We start from the raw sequence: 14855 nt of genomic DNA on the forward strand, positions 1-14855 counted from the left end.
ATCCTACATCACTGACACTCGTTACGTTCAGCCGGATATCATAATGTATTCAGAAGAGATCTTTGCTCAAGTTTGTGTATAATCTGGGAAATTAATTGTCACAAGACACTGTTCTGGCGGGTCTCATATTTCTCCGTAAATTGTACTTGCCTGCACGTGCAGTGGGTGTAGCGGCGAGGCTCACGACCAGGTGCTCCCGCCCCTCGCGGTACCTGGAGCTGCCTCTTAGACAGGCACAAGTGCTCTGGGTCCTGGCTGCCAAGTGAGCACTGTGACAGGTGTGGCCCTCGCCGCGCCCACTGCACACCACTAAATACGTACACACAGACAGAATGCAACACCCAAGGATGCATAATGTAAACACACGGACGCGAAAAGACAAACAGTCACATATAGAATGAAGACTGATACACCAAGCCAATATAGTGCGTCACTATAAATGTCTGACATCATATAGCATACGGATCATTGTTCCTGGTGTAGCCTCCACCAACACTGACAAACATTGGTAGAGGAAAAGGTGATCCCACCACCACCACCACCACCACTACCACTACCACTACCACTACCACCACCACCACCACCACCACCGCCACTACCACCACCACCACCACCACCACCACCACCCTAACAACATTGTAACAGAAAGAAATCCTAATACTACACTGTAACGAAAGACTTCATCCTCTCACTGCAGCACAGAGGAATGACAACCTGACCACTTTTGTTCTTTACTTGACTTGCATCAGTATTTTCTTGTCACATGCACGTGATACAATAAAATGGAAAATGGTAACTGATTTTGTCAACAATGCACTAACACTATGGAACCAAAACACTCTTGACACATCGCTGGGTCTCCTGTCTTTCACTCCCCTTTGTCTGGGTAAACCATTTCATCCTACTTCTTGCCACACGTGATGCTCCGGAATGGGAAATGTGAAGCTGTCAACAATACACTAACAGTATAAAACAAGAACGCTCATGTCACTTCAAAATGACACTTGGCACATCACTGGGCCTGCCGTGCTTCACCCCCTTCAGTGTAGCAGTTAAAACTCTTCACTTTCTTAAGAGACCTCGTGACTCACCACTGATCAGATTTCACTCTTAAAGGAAAGTAAATAAAGTGAGCATTTACTATCACTTAGCTAAGAAACTTCCTTGACCACCACTAACAAAACTCTGCTAAATGAAAGTTGAAGCGAACATTTACTAACCACATACCTGCCAAGACTGCCCAGTGCCAGCTGAGACTTATTTGACTAGAAATGTTTACGTAGCGAGTGATTACGAGGAGCTGTGAGGAGAGGACAGGTCTGGTCAGTAGCATGTGTTTCTCTGCAGGAGAGGAGACACTTCTTGTCCAAACACCTGAGCCATGTCACGTGGAGCCTCTCCCGCCCCACCGCCACTCAGGGATTAGATAACACCAGGGCGTGCCAGATAGTTCACTATTCTCAACACTGTTTTAGCACAATACACCCAACGACTGGGAGAAAGACCTATAGCAGAGACAGTCATGGTTTAAGCTCCTCTTGTGATTATTGTGGTCGTGGTGATGGTGATGATTGTAATGATAATGATGGTGAAGGGACTTGAGAACTTAGGTAGAGATAGATTAAGCTGCAGATTGTCACGATAGTAAGAATGATGATATTGAGAGAAACTTAGATATTCATTCCTTAACTAAGTAGATCCACTCATCGTTTAGCCTACAGTTTGTACAGTGGGATGGTGATGGTATTAGTATAAAGAGTATGGTATTAATAGTAAGGTGATGATGGTATAGTGTCCTGATGTGATGATGTGGTGATTGTGCATCTTGCTACACCACACTCTTCTTTCTTACTTTGTTTTACAGATATTATGTCACCTACGCTCATGTTTTACTGGGTGTCAACATAAGTAGAGCCTCGTTGCGTCACAGCTTGCTACAGTCTTCCACTCTGTGCCATATTGTAAGTGTATCACCACCACTGTACTACCATCGCCCCTACAGTCCGACCCTCATGTCTCGACGTTCTAACAGTATCACCCCATCACCACAAACAAGGCATCACCATCATCATCTTCACACAAACATCACTCATCATTCACTGCATCATGACATCACAGCCCACTTCACCAGCAACACACACACACACACACACACACACACACACACACACACACACACACACACACACACACACACACACACACACACACACACACACACACACACACACACACAGTCCACTCACAACAACAATCAATCGAAACAAAACGAGGAACTAAAAATATTAAAAAAAAATAACGATATACAACATGAATTTACACCACTCTCATATCTTTCCCACAAAACTGCATTCAGAAATTCATCTTGAAACGTCAGAATTAGAAAAGAGACAGAGACGGACAGAGACAGAGAGGGAAGCAAGGAAGCAAGGTGGAGAGCGGCGGCTGTCGAGTTCAGGCTGAGTAGAAACAGGGGCAAGGCAAGGCAAGACTTTGGGCGACATCTGTTGGGCGCTACAAACAACACGCCTCTCCCGCCCTGCTTCAATGCCTCCTCCTCCTCCTCCTCCTCCTCCTCCTCCTCCTCCTCCTCCTCCTCCTCCTCCTCCTCCTCCTCCTCCTCCTCCTCCTCCTCGCTGTGGCTGGGCGAGGAGGTTTGGCTGCTCGCTGTAAATACTCTCGCCTTCGTTTTAGCTCCCAAGGCAAATACTTTCCCGCTCTGAGAAGCAAAAAAGTACCGCTGAAGATTGTTGTGTCTTGATGTGGCTTGCTGTGTGTGTGTGTGTGTGTGTGTGTGTGAGAGAGAGAGAGAGAGAGAGAGTGTGTGTGTACACTACATATATCTAGCCACCTCTACTTGCCTGCCTGTCTGTCGCTCCGTCTGACTGTCCTCCCATCTGCATTTTCTGAGGAAGTCAAGACACAGGAAGGGAAGACAGGAGAGAATGCTGAAGGATGGAAGAGGGAGAGGGAAAGTGAGAGCAAGAGAGAAGTGGAGAGAAAGGGAGAGTAGGAGAGGGTGGTGGAGAGGTGAGAGTAAGGGGAGGTAGTAGAGAGGAGAGAGCAGGAGAGGGGGTGGAGAGGTGGAGAGGTGAGAGTAAGGGAGGGGATAGTGGAGAGAAGGTGATGGAAGTAGCGAATTGGAGAAGGAAGTGTGTGTGTGTGTGTGTGTGTGTGTGTGTGTGTGTGTGTGTGTGTGTGTGTGTGTGTGTGTGTGGAGGTCTGTTTTGATTCTACCCCATGAGCCATCTGAGAAAACATTGTTGTGTGGAGGGATAGGAGGTCTCAGTTGGACACAGGTGGAAAGTAACAGGTGAGGTGATTGCGTGACCTGAGTTTCATTAGGTGTGGTGTGTTATTGCTGCTTCTGCTGGTGTTATTAGTGTTGTTGTTGTTATTGTTATTGTTGTTATTGTTGTTGTTGTTGATGTTTGTTTAGAAGTAGTAGTAGTAGTAGTAGTAGTAGTAGTAGTAGTAGTAGTAGTAGTAGTAGTAGTAGTAGTAGTAGTAGTAGTAGTAGTAGTAGTAGTAGTAGTAGAAGTATCATCATCATCATCATCATCATCATCATCATCATCATCATCACCACCACCATCATCATTGCCATCATCATCATTATCATCATCATTATTATCATCATCATCATTAGTGTTGTAATTCATACTATTACTGTTTCTATTATTGTTATCGTTTTTACTACTACTACTACTACTACTACTACTACTACTACTACTACTGTTGCTGCTGCTGCTGCTACTACTATTATCGTTATTACAACTCTATATAGAATGATGATCAATGGCGGCGATAATAGTAGTAGTAGTAGTAATAGTAGTAGTAGCAGTAGTAGCAGTAGTAGCAGCAGTCACATACCAAAATTGTAGACATATTAGTAGTAGTTGTTTATATTGTATCTTGGAACCGTTTAGACCCAGTAATTGCTTTCTGTTAACTCCTCCTCCTCCTCCTCCAGTATAGCACTGTCTTGTCCTGGCACGCCGCGGGCACCTCCTAACTCATACCGTCAGTGAATTATCGAATCCCAATATATATTTCTCAGACAAGAAGTATTTATGTGGTAATTGATCATTTGGCGGTCGTGGTGTGACTACCAATATTGCAATGATATATATGACCACCAGCGGCACCGTTATTTATAGCCAGGCCTCGATGCCAGCCCTCTCTCCCCCCACCCTCACCCCTCCGTTCCTGATGCCTTCATTGTTGTCGTTGGTAACAGTGTGGCACTCCCAGGCACTCCTAGATACTCACTCCCAGCTAACAGGTGACCCTCCCTCAGGTGACAGGGAAGACAGGTACGAGGAGGAACAGGAGGAGGAGGACCGGGTGTTGTGCTAATTATCCCAGGTGAGTTGTGTTAGCCTAGGTGTATATCTGAAGGGACGACAGGTAAGGTGGGTAGTGAGAGGGAGAGGGAGTGGTTGTGGTGAGGCAAAGTGCGTGACTCCTTAAGAGAGAGAGAGAGAGAGAGAGAGAGAGAGAGAGAGAGAGAGAGAGAGAGCACTCCACACCTTTCCGCCATGCACGGGGTGTCTGTGTCTATGTATAGTGGAACAAGGGAGCTGTGTGTGTTTACATTATGAAGTGTTGGGGAAAGACCCTCTTTTATCTTGGCGAGCTGATTTAGATGAGTTTCGTATGCCGCCCTGATTTTCTTCTTAGTTTTGTTTGTGTGAGCAGACGCGAGACGAGTGCCAAGTGTATGTGTGAGTGTATGAGTGTAAAATGAACGAGTGTAGAATGTACGGCTCGTCGGGCGGCAGTGAGTGTGACAGGCAAGTGTAGGGGGAGAGTAGGGAGAGAAGAGGTGCAGTAAGTAACGTGCGTGTGTTGGGGAAGGTGAGGGAGGACGAGGGAGGGCGGGGAGGTGAGGTTATGAGTGAGGGTGGAGCGCGCGTGGGTGTCTGGTTGTCGTTGTCAGTATTATCCATCAGGGGACGGCGGCCTCATTACCCACCGCGACTCACCTTTCCTCCCTTGGTGTGTATTTTAGCCTTGGGGAGGAGGAATAGTCCCCTGGGAGGCCCCCCCCTCCTTTCCCTCGCCTGAGCCACAAGGAAGCCGCGTGTCGCAGCCGGAAGCACACGACGGACAGCGTAATGAAGTGTCGTCGTGTTGAAGCGCCGCACAAACGTCCCTCGTTCAGCCAGACTCGCGGCTCTTCAGGGGAGTACTCACAACACTGACCTTCACTTTTTCTGTCTTTTTGTGCCAGAGGAGCGTCGTTGCGCGGCCGAGGCGACGCCACGTTCAGGTTCAGCGGTCGTCCGTGGCGGAAGTAATTTATCGTAATCTATTGCTACAAAGCCATACATCAGCTCCTCGTTGCCGGGGCGGCGCGGTAGCGTCTGTGGCAGCAGTAATGTAGTCATCATGGTGACGTGACGCGGCTACCGTGTGTCAGACCTCCTCTGGTCAATCTGATATTAATACAACTCTAAATGGCCTTAATTAGTGATCTAACTCGACTCCTGAACTACCAGGCTCGCCCTCCCGCCCGGCCACTTCCGGCGGGGCAGCGACAAATATTTCTGCTACATATAATTACCCCGCGGCCAGCCAGCCAGCCAGCGCGTCCCACGACATCAGACACACAGCCGCCGCCGCTCGTTCGACCCATCCATTTTGTGCGCTTTTTATGATTTTTTGTACAATTTTCATGGTGGCCGCATCGGGACAAAGGAGGCCTCGGCCGGCTTGATGAATGAGATCTTATTGGATTAGAATTAATACAGTGGAGCACAATGGTCGCCTGTCAGTCGCTTTCAAAAATCGATCGAGATGGATCCTAAACTCATTTCGGCTGGAAATCGGCCCCTCGCCCGCGATAGTTTGGTATAAGTTGTTTGTGTGATGGCGCGGCGGAGTGGGGAGAGCGAGTCGGGGTGTGGGGAGGAGGGGGGCGGAGGGAGCAGAGGTGGATGGGCAAGGGACCCGCTACATAATTTTTAAGCACCAAAGGGAAGACGAATGTACGAGGTAGAATGTAGAAGTACCGGTTTTGAAGTGGCGGTAGCAGTAGCAGTAGTAGTAGTTGTAATAGTAGTAGTAATATAGCAGTAGTAGCAGTAGTAGTAGTAGTAGTAGTAGTAGCAGTGGTGGCAGTAGTGGTGGTGGTGGTGGTGGTGGTGGTGGTGGTGGTGGTGGTGGGGTGGTGGTGGTGGTGGTGGTGGTGCTGGCAGTGGTGGTGGTGGTGATGGTGGTGGTGCTGGCAGGTGGTGGTGGTGGTGGTGGTGATGGTGTTGGTGCAGCAGTGGTGGTGGTGGTGGTGGTGGTGGTGGTGGTGGTGGTGGTGGTGGTGGTGGTGGTGGTGGTGGTGGTGGTGGTGGTGGTGGTGGTGGTGGTGGTGGTGGTGGTGGTGGTGGTGGTGGTGGTGTATCGGCGATTGCTACTGCTGCTGCTAATAATAATAATAATAATAATGTAATAATGCTGCTGGTGCTGCTGCTGCTGCCACTGCTGCTGCTGCTGCTGCTGCTGCTGCTGCTGCTGCTGCTGCTGCTGCTGCTGCTGCTGCTGCTGCTGCTGCTGCTGCTGCACCAACTGCTGCACCTGCTGCTGCTGCTGCTGCTGCTGCTGCTGCTGCTGCTGCTGCTGCTGCTGCTGCTGCTGCTGCTGCTGCTGGTGCTGCTGCTGCTGCTGCTGTTGCTGCTGTTGCTGCTGCTGCTGCTGCTGCTGTGCTACTCTGCTGCTGCTGCTGCTGCTGCTGCTGCTGCTGCTGCTGCTGCTGCTGCTGCTGCTGCTGCTGCTGCTGCTACTACTATTACCACCACCACCACCACTACTACTACTACTACTACTACTACTACGATTAATGTTCTTGCTGTTTATGATGATGATCATCATCCCACACTCTAGGGTTCAATAATCTTTTTACTCTTGTCTCTAATTCACAAATAAAACCATCCACTATGTCAATGAAAGAGAGAGAGAGAGAGAGAGAGAGAGAGAGAGAGAGAGATCAGGTAATTATGTAATGAGGAAAGAACAAGAGAGAATAGAAAGCGTTATAATTAGGGCAAGGTAGGAAAAAAAGAAATGAAAATGGATTATAAGAAGTACAAGGAAAAGAAGGAACAGAGATAGAAGAAAGTAAAAGAGGCATGAGAGGAAAAGTTAGTGAAAGGAGGAGTGAAGGGAAGGAGAGTGAAGGATGCAAATGAAATAAGAGAAGAGGAAAAGAAGTGAACGGGAGAGTAGAAAAATATTGAAAAAATGAAAGACAAGAATAAATGTTAAGAAGAGAGAAGAGAGAAGAGAAGTAAAAGAATAAAAAAAATGAAGATTAGAGAAAAAAATAATGATAATGACGGTGAGGAATCAAGGAAGCGCGAAAACTAGAAAATAACACACACAAAAAAAGGAAAACAAGGGAAGGTGAGAATGAGAATGAGAGTGAAAGTGACAGTGAGAGTGAGGGTGGAGGGAGGAGCCGGAACACGCGTGATGGATCAGCGTGGCGCCAGCACCCAGCGAGGCGGAGATGAGGTGACGCATCGCTGCCACATTCATCACGCTGGAAAAGTGTGTGTGTGTCCCATTTCCAGGTGTTTTATGGCTCTCCCGCGCCGGACGATGCTTACTCCTGATGCTGCGAGGGGAAGGGAGGGAGGGAAGGAAAGTGAGGCGGAAAGGGTTAGAGGCAAGTAGAGATGGAAAAGAGAAGAGTAGAGGAAGGAAAGGAAGTGAGGGATTAGAAAAAAAAAGATAGGATCAAACAAGATAGAAAGATACTAGGAAAGAAAATGGAGACGGAAAGAGGAATTAACAAGATAGAAAGGAAACGGAAGAAAGAAAAAAAAAAAAAGCTGGAAAGAGTTAGACACAAGTAGAGATGAATAAGAGAGTAGAGGAAGGAAAGGAAGTGAGGGATTAGAAAAAAAGATAGAGAGAGAGAAACAATATAGAAAGCAGCCAGAGGAAAGGAATGAGAGGAGGATAGAAGGATAAACAAGATGGAAAAAAACCAGAGGAAAGAAAAGGAAGGTGGAAAGAGTTAGAGGTAAGTAGAGATGAAAAGGAAAAGAGATAGAAAAAGAAGAGAAGGATAAGATTAGAAAAGAAAAGTAGAGAGATGAAAAAGATAAGATAGAATTAAAATAAGGGAAGGAAAGGGAGGTGGAGAGTTAAACATAATTAGAGATGGAAGAGAGAAGTAAAGAATAGAGAAAGGAAGGGAAATAGTTGAAAAGAAAAGAAAAGTAGAGAGATAAAATAAGATAGAATAGAAACGAAGCAAGGGAAGGAAAGGGAGATGGAAAGAATTAAACGTAATTAGAGATGGAAAGGAAAGTAAAGAATAGAGGAAGGAAGGGAAATAGTTGATAAGAAAAGAAAAGTAGAGAGATAAAACAAGATAAAATAGAAATGAAGCAAGGGAAGGAGAGGGAGATGGAAAGAATTAGGCACAAGTAGAGATAGAAGAGTGAAGGAAGGAAGGAAAGTGTTTGAATATGAGAGAAGACAGAGAGAGAAAGAGAGAGAGAGAGAGAGAGAGAGAGAGAGAGAGAGAACGAGAGAGAGAGAGAGAGAGAGAAGTGGAAAAAATGAACGAGTCAAGAAAGAAAAGTGGAAAGAAAGTCAAGTAGAGATGGAAAGAAGAAAAGAATAGAGGAAGGAATATGTGAGATTAGAATAAAGATAGATGGATTCTCAATAAAAGATAGAAAAAAAAAAGCAAAAGAAAGAAAAGGGAGACGAAAAGAGTTAGATGAAATAAATAAAGGAACGATGAAGAAAAAAAATCAACAATAAACAAATGGAGTAAAGCAAAAATAGAACCCCTAAAAAAAAAAAAAGCAAAAGAATCCAAATATCCATGAATAAAACAAAACAAAACCTTTAATTAATACAAAACAATACCAAAAAATAGGAACACTAGCTTTTTTTCTTCTCTCTTTTTTTCTCTTTTAGTTTCATGTGTTCCTTTTATGATATTCCCTGGCAAGCCGACCTGTCCAAATTGTGTAGATCCATCACTCGCCTCTATAACTGCCCCTTCCCTCTGCCCTCCCTGTGTGTGTGTGTGTGTGTGTGTGTGTGTGTGTGTGTGTGTGTGTGTGTGTGTGTGTGTGTGTGTGTGTGTGTGTGTCCCTTCACTGACCTCGATTCCCTCCACTTTTTTCATTCCAAGCTGTGTATTCTTTTTTATTTTTACTCTCTCTCTCTCTCTCTCTCTCTCTCTCTCTCTCTCTCTCTCTCTCTCTCTCTCTCTCTCTCTCTCTCTCTTGCTTGCTTGCTTGCTTGTTTGCCTTCTTTCTTTCTTCCTTTCTTTCTTTCTTTCTTTCTTTCTTTCTTTCTTTCTTTCTCTCTCTCTCTCTCTCTCTCTCTCTCTCTCTCTCTCTCTCTCTCTCTCTCTCTCTCTCTCTCTCTCTCTCTCTCTCTCTCTCTCTTATTTTTTTTTTTTACACAAATCAATACATAGTTGAAGAGTATGTTACAAAATATTTTTACCTATGATGTAGCACTTTACAGGCTAAAGGAACATTTTAGTGTTCCTATCTAAAAGCCTAACTCTAAATGTTTTTAACAATTGTTACTCTGGTGCTTATGGCAACCAGATGTTGACACACTTCTTGAATTGCTGCAGATTCATTTCACTGAAGTGTATCTGTGCAGCAATTAAAGTGTTCCACAGTTTACCATAATGGTGAACGTACTGACGTTGATGGTGCCAAATACGGCATCGGCACTGAAATAATTCACCAGGCATTAAAGTGACAGCCCGGGTGGTCACTTGTGCCCGCCGCAGGGGCTGGCGGAGAGCTTCGAGATGCGGGATTCGCTGTTGCTGTATTTTGTACATCACAGCTAGGCCCGCTACGTCTCTCTCTCTCTCTCTCTCTCTCTCTCTCTCTCTCTCTCTCTCTCTCTCTCTCTCTCTATGTCATGCCTATCTTTGTATTTTTGTACCTATATTCTTCACCACAACGTATCCAGTTATTTCTTCCTTCTTTCCTTCCTTCCTTCCTTCCTTCCTTCCTTCCTTCCTTCCTTCTTAGTGTTACTCTTTTATCTCTCTCTTCCTTTCTATTCACTACTGTTGCATTATTTCCCCTATTATTGTCACCTTTTTTACATTTATCTCTATCCTTTCTGATCTTTTCTTTTCCCTTTTATTGTCTTCCATCTTCTTCCTTTTGTTCGATATTGAAATGTCTTCCTGTATTTGGCAACTCGGATTGAAACCTGAAAATCCAGGTACCAATTTAATTCAGGTGTTGAAGAACTTCCATCCTGTTGAGCCCGGAGGAGGAGGAGGAGGAGGAGGAGGAGGAGGAGGTGTGGTGGGGGTGATGGTGGTGGTGGAGAAATAGTAGCAGGATAATGAAGAGAAAGAAGAAAACAGAGAAGAATAAAGAGGTTAACGACAAAGAGAAGGATAACGAATAAGAATAGGAATAATGGTAAAGAGAACTAAAAGATGAAGAATAGAAGAGAAGAAGAAGATGATGATGATGATGATGATGATGATGAAAAAAAGAAAAAAAAGAAGAGGGTGTGAGAGTAGAAATTGGAGGTGAAGAAGAAAGATAAAACAAAATTGGAAGAAGAGAAAGAATAAGTCGAAGTGTAAGAGAAACAATACGAAGAGAATTAGAGGATGAAGAACAGAGGAATGGAAACAGAAGGCGGAGGAGGAGGAGGAGGAGGAGGAGGAGGAAGAAGAAGGAAGTAAAGAGAAGAGGAAAAATAATGAAAGCCAAAAACACGAGCAAGTCTCCATCACTCCAGCCACAAAGTCTCTAATTTTTACGTCGTCTCTTGGCGTAAAATACTTCTTATGTTCCTTCTCTTCTTTTTCCTCTGTGTTTGTTGCTTCCTCCTCTCCTTCCTCGCTGCCGTTCCCAGTTCAGTCGGTGGCTCTTCCTTGTCTTTCTTTTTTGGACACTTCTTTTTTCTTCCTTTCTCAGGCTTCTCATCTCCCTTCCCCTTCTGTCACCTGACTTACCTTTTCTCCCTCCTTCACCAGGCATCTTCTTCCCTCTGTCTTCCTTTCTTTCATCTTGTCATTCCTCTCCTCAAAGACCTTTCCTTCTCTCTATCTCTTTTTTTTTCCTCCTCCCTCTCTCCCTCTCTCTTGGAAGACTGGAGACGCATCCGGTCTTGTTACAAATGATGGATATAATAATGGTTTCCTCCCAGGTAGGCCTCTCTCCCTCCCTCCTTCCCTCCATCCCTCCTTCCTTCTTTCCCTCCCAGTCTCCCGCCCCTCCGTCTCTACCTGGCAGGTGCGAAGGGAAGAAACTGCTTCCTGCTGACGTCAAAATTGAGCTGAAAAGAATTTGAGCGCCAGTGAATCAGAGCACTTTTTCTGCACCTCGGTCGTCGTACCCTTCACTTCTTCCTTCCCTTACTCACGTCTTCTTAGTTTGCTGGAGTTAGAGAAAGTAGAAAACAAACTGAAGAAAACATAAAGTGATGATAGATTTCCAATGTTCATCTATAACAAGTTCTAAATTTCGTGTTCTTGGTTCCCTTCTTATTTGGTACCTTTCCTCCTCCTCCCTTACATTGTTCATTCTGCGGGAATTATATAGAAAACATTAAGGAAAAGCATATTGAAAATTTAGATTTCTCACTATTCATCTATAACAAGGTCTGGGTTTTGTGTTCTTGGCTCTCTGTTTTCCTCCTGCCTTTTACGTCTTCCCTTACACACACCTGCCAGAATTATGCAAAATTTTAGGGAAAGACATTATAAGAATATATTTTTCAGCTTTCATCAATAACAGAAAAAATTTAAAGAGGGTGTTTCTTTACTTTTTCTCTATTCCCTCCGTGAAATGTCTAACTAGTATTTATTATTTTCTCTTTTTCCTTTAATTTTTCCCTCAGTATTGGAAAAGGAAGACTGATAAAATTACAAAGAGACAGAAAATTAGGAAAAAATCAGAATTGTTTACTTGATTCTTTCAATAACCAACAATTCACACTATTTAAAGTATTATTCAGTAGTAAAGCCACTATTCAAGATATTTACAACCACATACAGAAAGAAAAACGGGAAAATTGGGGCATTCCAGTGTCTAGTCTATTCCATGTTTAGAGACGGCTGTAGATTAAAAAAAAAGGAGTTAAAATAAAGTATGCTATAACGTATTCGAATGGTTAAGACGTTTTGTAATTAATCGTCAGTTCTCATTTTTTTTTCAACAAATTTACAATAACAATATTCGAAATGCTTCTCTCCTCGCTGGTCGTGTGTGTGGCGAGGACAGCGATAGGTTCAAACACGCCATGAATTCCGAGGTATAAGAGGTGTTTTGCGCCGCCCCGAGGGAAGGATAGGGAAGAGAGATGGTGCGATGGTTTTGTAGATGTTTGAGAGTTAAGTTTAATGAATGTCTCGTACCGCTTTATCTTATTGATTTATGGCCATTGTTTTTATTCTCTATTACCAAGATCATACGTTACTCTTTTAGTACTCATAACTATCAACTCTCCACTTCTTAGTACTGATTGGCTGGGATGAAATGCTAGTTATTGAAATATTATATCGAAAACTCCTTTCTTCAATTCCATAGCAGCTGTTTATACATATTTCTAACTAGACTCGTTTTTTTTTATTTCTACTTTTTATTGAGTGAATTGAGAACTGTAAGTCATTAAAATACAACAACCATCTTTTTTTTTCCAATTTCATAGCATTTCCTTACCTATTTGTTCACTGGATGTAGCTCAAAATAGTAACTTAGTATTAGAGGCACAGGTAAATCTCTATAAGCAGAAATGAGTAAATTGAAAACCCTCTCCAACACCACTGATTTGGAGCCATTTTTCGCTATGATGCAATGAGCGCTTTCCTTCATCCTTCGTGGAATGTAAGACGCGGGAAGCAAACATCCTCGCTGCGGTTTGGCGTCAGTTCAGGGAGACTGTAACTTCTGGATACATTGCTATTAACTCAGACTCCCTTTGAACGTACCCTACTTTGTTTCCCGCCTCAGTCCTTCTTTACCTCCTCCTCCTCCTCCTCCTCCTCCTCCTCCTCCTCCTCCTCCTCCTCCTCCTCCTCCTCCCAGCCCCAGTACCTGCCTCGCATCCGTCCACCACAAACTTTGCTCAGCTCTTCCCAAAAGATCCTTGTGAAAACGACCTGGAATCTTCCTCAACTTTTGCCTTGTGTCTTCCTCTTCCCCTTCTCTCTCTCTCTCTCTCTCTCTCTCTCTCTCTCTCTCTCTCTCTCTCTCTCTCTCTCTCTCTCTCTCTCTCTCTCTCTCTCTCTCTCTCTCTCTCTCTCTCTCTCTCTCTCTCTCTCTCTCTCCTTTCGTAAACTTTCCAGCAGCCTAAGCGAACATTTATCTTTCCCTTGTATTGTATATTTTATGTATCTTTAAGGCGTCTTTCATTTCCCGGCAGATTTTTAGGTCAAGTTATGGCGGTGTCTTTGTTGTTGTGGTGGTGGTGGTGGTGGTGAGTCGTTGTTGTTATTGTCTTTGTTGTTGTTGTTGTTTTTGTTGTTGTTGTAATAATTCCTAACTTTTTTACTGTTATCCACGTTTTGCCTTATTTTTTTTTTCGTTTTTGTTTTACTTTCGTTTTTGTGCTTTTTCTCATTTTGAATTTTGTGTTTCCGTCTCTCCTTATCTCTCTCCCTTATACACACACACACACACACACACACACACACACACACACACACACACACACACACACACACGAGATTCCATTCAATTCTCTATCTTCTTCAGCCTCTTCTACAAAATACCTCAAAGATTCGAACCCAAACCCTCAACACAGAACAAGTCGTAATTAATTTCATGGCCCACCGATTTGTTTGAGCTCAGATGAACCTCAATCTTCCACTTTGGCATTTCACGGAATTTCGCCTCCTCCTCCTCCTCCTCCTCCTCCTCCTCCTCCTCCTCCTCCTCCTCCTCCTCCTCCTCCTCCTCCTCCTCCTCCTCCTCCTGCAGCAACACAATTACGGTGTAGAAACTGTGGTATTTGTGGTGAGAAGTTGGTCTGTGGAGGAAATATTGATCTGTCTGTGTGTCTGGAGAAGGTGGAAGGAGAAGAGAAGTGGGAGGAGAAAATGAAAAGTAAGGAAAAGAGAGAAACAGGAGAATTAAAAGGAGAAGACAAGAAACAATTAACTTAAGAGAGAAAAAAAATTAATAGAAAGTGAAAAATGATGAAAATATAAGTGACTGTGTGTGTGTGTGTGTGTGTGTGTGTGTGTGTGTGTGTGTGTGTGTGTGTGTGTGTGTGTGTGTGTGTGTGTGTGTGTGTTATCTCATTCATCTGCTTCAGTGTGATTAGTGAGGACTGAACTGAAGAATAGAAACGTCAAGACTGTGATTTGGAAGGTGGTTTCTGTCTGTCTGTCTGTCTGTCTGTTTCTCTTTGTGGCGAGTGAGAGATGGAAATGGAAACTGATAAAGAATAAAGTGAAAGACGGAGGAGGAGGAGAGTTGGCAATGATATATTCGTCCATCTTTGCCTTTCAATGTTGAGTAAGGATAAAGTAAAATAAGATAAGGAGATAAGTCAAGATAAATAAAATAAAAGAAGAAAGAGGAAGTATCTGCATTAATCTCACTGTCTTAACTTGACAACTGAATGATACTTGACTGATCGAAAAATAACTGTGAGTAACAACCAGACAAGACAAAAGCAAATGTCAGCGTTCTCTCTCTTCACAAACAAAATAATGATGTATAAGGGAATTAAAAAGAAATGATCAGTAATGTCAGTAGTTTGTGTGGCAGCTGGAGTTTGTGAAGTAGTGTCCTCTATCATGGAAATATTTGCTAGTTTTGCTTTATCTAACCACACGCCCTTCAGAAGAACAGGAAAAGCTAGCAGGCAGAAAAGTAAGATTAATAACA

The sequence above is a fragment of the Portunus trituberculatus genome, chromosome 49 (assembly GCF_017591435.1).
Source record: "Portunus trituberculatus isolate SZX2019 chromosome 49, ASM1759143v1, whole genome shotgun sequence".
In the NCBI taxonomy this organism is placed as follows: domain Eukaryota; kingdom Metazoa; phylum Arthropoda; class Malacostraca; order Decapoda; family Portunidae; genus Portunus; species Portunus trituberculatus.